The sequence below is a fragment of the Bactrocera neohumeralis genome, unplaced genomic scaffold (genome assembly GCF_024586455.1).
Source record: "Bactrocera neohumeralis isolate Rockhampton unplaced genomic scaffold, APGP_CSIRO_Bneo_wtdbg2-racon-allhic-juicebox.fasta_v2 ctg2513, whole genome shotgun sequence".
Taxonomy (NCBI): Eukaryota; Metazoa; Arthropoda; class Insecta; order Diptera; family Tephritidae; genus Bactrocera; species Bactrocera neohumeralis.
This window is the reverse complement of record NW_026090186.1, coordinates 2,366-11,493: the sequence shown is the minus strand read 5'-3', so window position 1 is coordinate 11,493 and position 9,128 is coordinate 2,366. Positions and strand designations below refer to the sequence as shown.

General features: G+C 33.7%; 1 long non-coding RNA gene across 1 annotated transcript; it reads left to right on the top strand.

Moving 5' to 3' along the window:
* The first annotated feature begins 6,930 nt into the window (after positions 1 to 6,930).
* Positions 6,931 to 8,464, top strand: LOC126766777 (uncharacterized). Its single transcript, XR_007668955.1, has 3 exons — positions 6,931 to 7,082; positions 7,140 to 7,283; positions 7,320 to 8,464. It is a non-coding gene; the product is annotated as an uncharacterized LOC126766777 (long non-coding RNA).
* Positions 8,465 to 9,128: the final 664 nt, after the last annotated feature.

Sequence of the window (9,128 nt, the reverse complement as noted above, 5' to 3'; positions counted from 1 at the left end):
ACTAATTTGGCGTTTAGTAGCCCGCCACCGCTCTAGGATTTGTACAGATTTTTTTTTTTTTCATTATTGGCGAAAGCCATCCTTCGGGGCCGAAAAGTTGTATGTGCTTTAATTAATTTGGACTGTCAGAGGTAACTCTGAATTTGTTTTTTATCCCAATTTTGTGGATTATTGGGAAATTGTGGCTCTAGTGGTAGTCGCACGACGTACCGGCCATTATTTGATCGAGTAGTTGTGGCTTTAGAGAAGTGCTCACAATACTGATCTTTTAAAGTTTGGTTTGTTATTGGAAGGTTTCTTAACGTTTGCATTTCACTTAATTGTGAATTAAGGTATTTGTTTTTATTATACTCAACTTGCGTTGGTACGGTGGTTACCAGTTCTGTAACTAGTCCATTTTGTGTTTCGCTGTGCAACGTTTGAGATTTTTGTGCCTTTGAACAGCATGGTGTCTCTTGGCAATTTTTAGTATTTTGGCTTTCGGGATTTGCTTTCGTAATTTAACCCGTGGTTCTTTTTGTATATGCGCTCCTTTGAGGTGCGATGGGATATGTGCTGTAATGAAGCATTGTATGATGTCTTTTATGACAATATAAGCAGTTAAATTTGCTTTTGCAATTTTTAAGATTATGTGTATGGGACAAGCAGTTTGTACAGAGTCTTTTTGATCTGACAAAGTTGTTCCTTTCGTTAATGTTTAATTTTTTAAACTTCTCGCAAGTTTTAAGTTTGTGCCCTCTTTTACATAGTTCGCATGACGTTTGCTTTTTCTGTTCGGATATGAACGATTGCATTATGTGAAAGCATTTGTTTAAATTGTTTTTGCTTCTAGCTTGAGGTCTATTTAAGCTTCTATTTTGGTCGAGTTTAGTGTTCTTAGTTTTGATTATTTTTTCTTCTAACCTTTCCGCAATTTCATATTGGGTGGTGAGAAAATCTTTCATTTGTTGCCACGTTGGGCACTTTTTTCGTGATGAGAGCGATTGCTCCCATAGAAGTAACGACTTTTCTGGTAATGCGGCGGTGCAAATGTTTACCAGAATTGGGTCCCAGCTGTCTGTGGGAATATTTAGTGTCGATAGAATCGACAAACAATTTGAAACAGTGGATTCTAGTTTGATGAATTCTACACTTGTTAATTTCTTGACTTTTGGCAAGTACATTAGTGTCGTTACTTGCTTATCGACCAGTATTCTGTCGTTTTCATATCTAGATTTTAGAGCTTCCCAAGCCAAATTGAAATTGTCGTCATTTAATGCGAACTGTTTGACTATTTCGCCTGCTTGACCTTTAGTTTTGTATCTGAGGTGATACAATTTTTGCGCATGTGATAATTGAGGATGGTTTATGTACACGGCCGTGAACATGTCCCGGAAGGACGGCCATTCTTCATAACCTCCGTAAAAGGTTCTGTGTCAAATGCGGGCACCTCGAGGTGGATGCCTGAACTTGCCTCTTGATATTGTTGCATTTGTGGCAGCTCTACTCTACCGTGGGGAGTAGGTGCAATTGCTTTTATTAGCTTTAATTGATCGGAGATCATAGCTTTCGTTTCTTCATATTGGTCTAAGCAGTTTTCGTAAATATCGTAAGCCGATGATTTAAAATCTTGTGGTAGATCTGAATTGTCAGAATCTACAATGGCGTCATGAGCCGTTTGGAGGAGAGTCCAAAAATTTTTCAGATTTTGACTTTTTATTTCTAATAACGATTCCGAGTTTTCGTGAATCGGTGAAGAGGCAAATCTAGTGCAGTATCTTGTTAAACTGTCACTTTGTGAAATAAATTTTACAACCTGTTTTGAGCGTGTAGCTCCTGCAGGTGTATTTTGAATATTGTTGTTGCTGACCATTTTGGCAAAATAATATTATTTATATATTTTTTAGTTCGAAAATATATTTGAATTGTTAATTGGTATTAAAAACCCGTACTTTTTATTAATTAAAATATTTTATGTCCGAATATTTGTATTTAGGTGCACCCTAATACTTGGACTTACATATATGTATGTTTGTATGTGCGTATGAAGTTGCTTATGCTTGGTGCAATTGAGAGCTCGTCGAAGAGATCAATATGCTTTGTACATAAGTATGCACGAATTGTTTGTTATGATTTGTTCGTAAGCAATTGAGAGCTCGTTAGAGAGATCAATTCGCTTTTTGTACGCAATCCTGCTTGTTTTTGTTTGACAAAGAACAAGAGGTACTGCCGAATAGATGCCAATGTGGACTTTGAAGATTTATACGTTTTATATATGTATGTATGTATGTTTACATGTACAGTGTTCACAAATTATGTAGATTTTGTTTTACTGATTTTTTTTATTCTGTTTTTAACAAAAAAGATAAAATTAGGGGAAATTATTATTATTTTTTTTTTCACTTTACCGCCGTGTTCTAAGTGAATTTTAAAACGGCTTTTTTTTTGCTTTAAGATTACGTATTTTTTGTGTATTAATACCCAGTGTAGGGTATAATGGCACCGAGTAATTGTTTGCCGTCTATATGTACTATATGTTCGCACTGCGAAGAGAGTGCAAAGGCGAAGTGAAGAATGTGCAGGTATTCTCCAGTATGCACTTTGTATATATTTTTGTATGTAAATATATAAATAGTATCGCATTAGAAAATTTGCATATATATGTATGTATGTGTTTTTTTTTTTGTTTTGTTTTATATGTTATAATTTTGATTAATGTTTGTGCCTTTGCTTATTTGGTTTATGCAGTCCCGCTTATTGTTTTGTTAAATATATGATGTATTGTCGGAACGTTTTGGAAGTTAATACTTGAACTTTTTTATTTTTGTGCTGTGGAAATATTTTGTGTGTTCTAACCAGCGTTTGAAAAACTACGCTACTCTCGTAGCATTTCATTTTACTCTTGCTACCGCTCTCACTTTGTCGGGAGCCGCAGCATAGCCTTAGCATAACAATGTAAAGTATGTGCTCTACTCTGCTCCGAGTCTTGTTAGGTAAAAAACTATTTTCATCTGCTACAGCTCCCAAATGTGTTTGTTGTTTTTTTTTTCTTTTTTGCTATTTTCTGGCATTTACAAGTATGGTACAAGTTGGTATATAAAAGAAAGTCGTTTATAACTCAACAACGGCTGAACCGATTTGGCTTAAAATTGGTGGGGAGGTAGTTTAGAAGCAGGGTAAGGACATAGGATACATTTTATCTCTTTATGCTAAAATTCAATACAGCTCATAAATACAAAAATTATATTTCAAATCATAAGCATTTGTTCAAAATTTATGTAGGAATCATTTGAAAATTTTAGTAATTCAAAAATAGAAAGAAATAAGTAAAAATTTTCATTTCCAAACATGCTTAGTATATTGGTTATACTGATTTTGCTTCTTAACCAGGTAGTTTTTTTTTTAAGACGAGCCGGTCCGATATATTTAATATCACAACAAAAAATGGCATTGGAATTTTCATCGTCAAGGCACTGCGGATACTTTGCTAGATTATTGGTCAAGGACGCAAATGCATTCATAACAAACCAAACGCGATATCTAACGTAAAGATAAAGCGGAATACTTGGAGTGTTGATAAAAAGGTTTATTATAATTTTAGATATACAGAAATCTTTTCGATTCTTTGCAATATACATTGAAGTATGTATATGCGTACAATTTCAAACTGATTCTTCCTAAAAAATTATAAAATTACTAAATATTGGGAATGGTAGAATAGAACTGCAGATATACAGTGCAATGGATTAACACATTCGCGTAAATTGCGGGAATTCCCGTCATTCATGTTTCCTTCAATAAAACAATTGCGGGAATTCCCGCGCTATATTCCCGCAATTTCTTCCGCACATGTAAAAATGCCATAAAATACCTCTGATCTGTAGGAATTTAAAGATAAAAATCAGGATTGTAGTGTATTTTCTATGGAAAATTTTTACATGCCTCGGTTCAGTTCTTAATGTAAATATTTAGGGCTAAAATTTTCAGGGAATTTTTTTTTTGGGGTATTTCCAAGGAAATTTGGTGACGGGACTGAAAAAAATTAATAGTTCACGAAAAAAACACTCTAATGTACTATATAAAAAGGGGGAAAGTATATGTACATAGTTAAACTTAATTTCGAAAATACATATTAATTGAGTATTGTAATACATTTGGAATAGATGATGTTTTTGGTAATATAAAATTGGTAAATATTTTACATAATAAAAAAAAATTTATAATTTATTCAATTATTATCTAATTCACTTTATTAATATTATTAATATATTTCAAGTTAAAATGTTTTTTTTTTTTATTTGATTTTTTTTTTTTAGATTCGCGCCCGCAAAATATTATTTTAGTTTGTATTTCGCGCCCGCTATTTTTTATTATAGTTTTATTGATTTGCGCTACACTGTTATGGATGTTTGTATGTATGTATATATATATATTGGTTTTACTAATCGCGCCTAATTTATGTTTTTTTTTGTGTTTGTAAAGTATTACATATTTTGTTTTTGTAAGTTATGTTTTTTTTTACATATATACATATGTATATTTTTGATTTTTTGTTTTGTGTCTTATTGTTGAACGTTTATTTTTTTTTTTTTTTTATTTTATTTTATTTTATAAAAGCTTACATAATAATACAATTATTATACAAACTTAAGAAAATACGCAGCACTAGCATCATGGGCTATCGGCCGAACATATTTATTTAATTTTGCATTTCACATAGTGCCTTTCTGTGAGGCTCGAAGGACCATGATTAAATATATACCCAATTTATTGGGGGCACACACCACTGCTTTGATTGAAATGAAAATATCTGAATTTTAGGTTTGTATTTAACAATTTTATTTAAAGCGTTAAGTTTGTATTTTTACAAGTTAATAAATATGATGCCGGTGCTGGCGATCGAGTTGCTTCGGATCATGGTCGAACGCATAATCCGGAGCATTACTGAGATAGCATCCGGCTGTTTTAGAATTAAAAGCTGAGCGTTGCGCGCAGGATAGGAGGCGATCGAAGTGTACAGCTTTAGTGCGGCGGAGATGGGTGGAGACGATGTCGAACGTTTTTATTACAACTTAAATGCGTGGGATGGGTGTCACAAACTGAAAGTTGAAGTGCTGTTGATAAGATGTGTACCGAAATGTATGTGCTGGCGAAAGGTGTCGACGCGGCGCTGTGTGTCAACGAATTGTGGCCACTTTCCCTTTTGTTCATCCTTTTGGTTGAATGGGTTGAATAATGTAGAAGTGTGGTGAGTTGTGTTGAGTGGTGTTATTAGTTGTGGTGAATTGCGCTGTTGTATTAGGATGCGCCTGTTTTACAGGGTAAAGGGGGTGCATGCTTAACTCATTTAAACAATGAGATTTTTTTTTTTTGGAATTTTGAGTACGGGGATTGGTCAAATATGCGATTCGATGTAATAATTCATGTGGTAAATTTTTAACTCGATCAAAGTGTGCCAACCTGTGCCATAATGAGGTCAAAATTCAAAATATAGAAAAACACTTGGTTTTTTACTGTTATCTGTTTATTTATTATATGTATATAGAATGTAATGACCTCATTTTTCCTCAATATTTTGCACAGTAATTTTTTCTATATGTCCAATAATGATAATAAAATTTATAAATATTAGAAAAGAGTAAATTAGTAAAAATTCCATTGAACTAAGGCGGGCCACTGACTACACAAATTATCTGCACAAGACTTTTGTTGGAATTGAGTGGAATTGCGTTCACTGAGTTCACAACAACAAATTACTCGAATTTGCGCAGATAATGTAGTCAGTGGCCCCCCTAACGATAAATTCATACATTACGGTTCACATACGCCAATGTTGATAATTAGACAGACTGAGACGTGCAAATAGAGCTTTTAATATTTTGTCATTGCGAAATTGACTGTGTTTAAGAAAGGGTCTTCATTAAAATAATTAAAAATAGTAAAAGTTATACTGCAATATCGTGATGGCTGTAAATAATTTTGTTACACTTAGATCTGCTGACACAAACGTATATTTGATAGGAAAATGTGAAAAAATAGGTAGGTAGGTAGGTAGGAGTGCAGCCCTATCGGGCTCAATTAGCACTTGATGTGCCATTTTGATACACTATTCGTAGAACCTTCTTTATCTGCTATTACATTTCACCTTTTCTCTCAAACCATTTTGAGGTTTCGATGAAACTACTTATGTCCGATATGCTTTTGGTGGAAATCCATTCAAGGTTTGGTGGTCAAAAAATATACTTTGAAGCAAGTTACCGTCAAAACTACAAGTGCTGAAATGTTTTTTTTTTACTATGTGCGGTGTGAAAAGAAAACAATTAAGGAAATTGCTAAATTGGCTTCGAAGGAAATATTGCCTTTTTGGGAAAGAGCACGTATTCCAACGTTAAACAAAAGAACATGTGACTATAAATTGGTGAAATTATATGATGAGTGGAGAACAGTACAGAAATTTTGTACATCTTCGTTTCCTAGTTCTCGTAAAAAGGAAAATGATTTCAATGATAATTTGAACAAATTATTCGATATTGCACATGCTGATGTTTTAGAAATGATAGCTATTCCTGAGGACCGAGACTTTTTAATTAAACAAAGAGAGCCAGGTCGTGTTGGGAGCTTGATTTCTATAGATCAATGTCTCGCAAATAAAGAAAAACGGAAGGCGCAAAGGTTAGAAGAAGAAAATCAACGCAGAGCAAAGTATCAAAGATTGGAAAGCACTCAAGGTATTTATTTAATTCTGCTGAAACAAATAATATAAATAAATCTCTTTCAACTAATTTTTTTAGAGCTGAGCGTAGACTATGAAATAAGTGATGAAAGTAAATGTGAGTCTGAAAAATCTGTAGAGCAGTTGATGATCGTATCAAACAACAACGAGCTGAAAAAAAGGTGTTAAAAAAAGCTTCATAGATGATAGAATGCTTGCTTGCATGGATTCTGGCAATATGTCAACCCCACTCGCAATTTCTTTTATTATTGCAACAGCTAAAGCTTTGGGTCACAATATTGAAGATCTGGTTATTAATTGTACAAGTTTGAGAAAACAGCGCAAGGAATATCGTCGGCGTCATGGTACAGAAATTAGTGAGAATTTCAAGGTATAAAAGTTAATTTTGGATTTGTTATGAATACTTCTCAGTTCGAAAATTTTTCAGATCCCTGATACATTTGTGTTACACTGGGACGGTAACTACTTCCTGCAATGACTGGAAAGGAAAAAGTAGAACGCCTAGCTATTGTTTTAACGGCAGCTAATATAGAAAAATTAATTTCCATTCCAATTATTGAATGTGGAACTGGTGAAGCAATCGCCCAGTTCATATATAATTACTTAGAAAAAATGAATATGATAAATTCGGTGGAAATGGTATGCTTTGTCACGACAGCTACAAACACTGGTAAACGTAACGGTGCTGGAATGTTGCTGGAACAAAAATTGAAACGTATCTTGTTGTGGTTGCCATGCAGGCATCATATTGCAGAAATCATACTACGAGCTGTATTTGAAATATATTTTGGAAAATCTTGTGGCCCGGAAGTTGCCATATTTGAACGTTTTTCGCGGGAATGGAACACTTTCAATTCAAAAGATCTTTCAATTGGAATCATGGATGAAGAAGTGTGACGTGCTATAAATGCAGAGGAATGTGAAGCCAATAAAGAATTTTGCATCAAAAATATAGCAAAAGACCACATTCGCCATTGATTACAAAGAGCTATTGCAACTCATGTTTATTAGGTGGAGGCATCCCGAACTTTTCCTTTCGTGCACCTGGCGCGACGTCACATGCCAGGTTTATGTCAAAAGCGATATATGCCTTAAAAATGTTTGCTTTGCAAAAACAATTTAAAATGTCTTCCAGCCATTTGAATTGATTCCGCAATGTGTGTATTTTCCTGGTGCGTCTTTATATTCCGTATTGGTTTCGAACTACTAATGCAGTCGAAGCACCAAATTTGGATTAGCCTTATTAGATAAAATGAAAAACCACTTATGGTATCTGTCCGAGAAAGCCGTTGGTCTCGCCTTTTTCGATTCTAATGTGGACTTAAATATGAAAAGAAAGATGGTTGAAGCACAAGCATTAGAAAAAAAGTTTGAAAGCAATGACGAAAATGGCGTTTATCTGCATAAAAATGTAAACGGCAGCATTGAAGAAATGAACGCATTCATAAGTAAAGATTTAAATTGTTTTGTAACGCATAGAACTAGAAATATCTTTTCAAGATTGGAAATAGACGTAAAATTTTTCAACTTAGATCCCTCAAACTGGTGCGAAAATGCAGAATATTTAAAAGGTGTTCAAATCCTCAAAAACGTCACTGCTGTTAATGATTCTGCTGAGAGGAAAGTAAAACTAATAACAGATTTTAACCGGTCTTTAACTCATAGCGAAGAATATAAACAATACTTTCTTCATATTGTCGAGAACTACAGGCAAAAGTTCCCTTCATATACAAAAACTTCGCTTTTATAATATTCTTGAGACATATATTAGTGATTGAAATGCAAATTGTGGAAAAACTGCGTCATTTTATTTTTTCTTTAATAAATAAACAGTAAAAAAACCAAGTATTTTTCTATATTTTGAACTTTGACCTCATTATGGCACAGGTTGACACACTCTGATTGAGTTAAAAATTTACCACATGAATTATTACATCGAATCGCATATTTGACCAATCCCCGTACTCAAAATTCCAAAAAAAAAAACAATAACGCCAGGTCTAATATATATATATTTACTAGAGGACCCGTCCACGCTTCACTGTGGCTGAAAATACTACAACTACCATCTATGTACATATATGATTTCTATTAGTTGGATTATAACTATTAGTTAAGGAGATTTTGAATTTTTGTGAAGCAGCTTGTGTTAGTTTACAAAACAATGGATCATAAAACATTTCGTGTGTCAATGAAGCATTGCCTTTTTTGTGAAAATACTGTTGTATTTTGGCTCATGAAAATCCACCGATGAAAAGATATTTGCTAAGCTTAAAGAGGCGAAAGCTCTGGGCAAAGTGTGTGCCTCGCAAGTTCATAATCCAACAAACACAACGAATAACTGATTCTGAGAAGTGTTTGAGTTCTCTTTAATCGTAATAAAACCGAATTTTTGCGTCGGTGTTTGACAATAGAA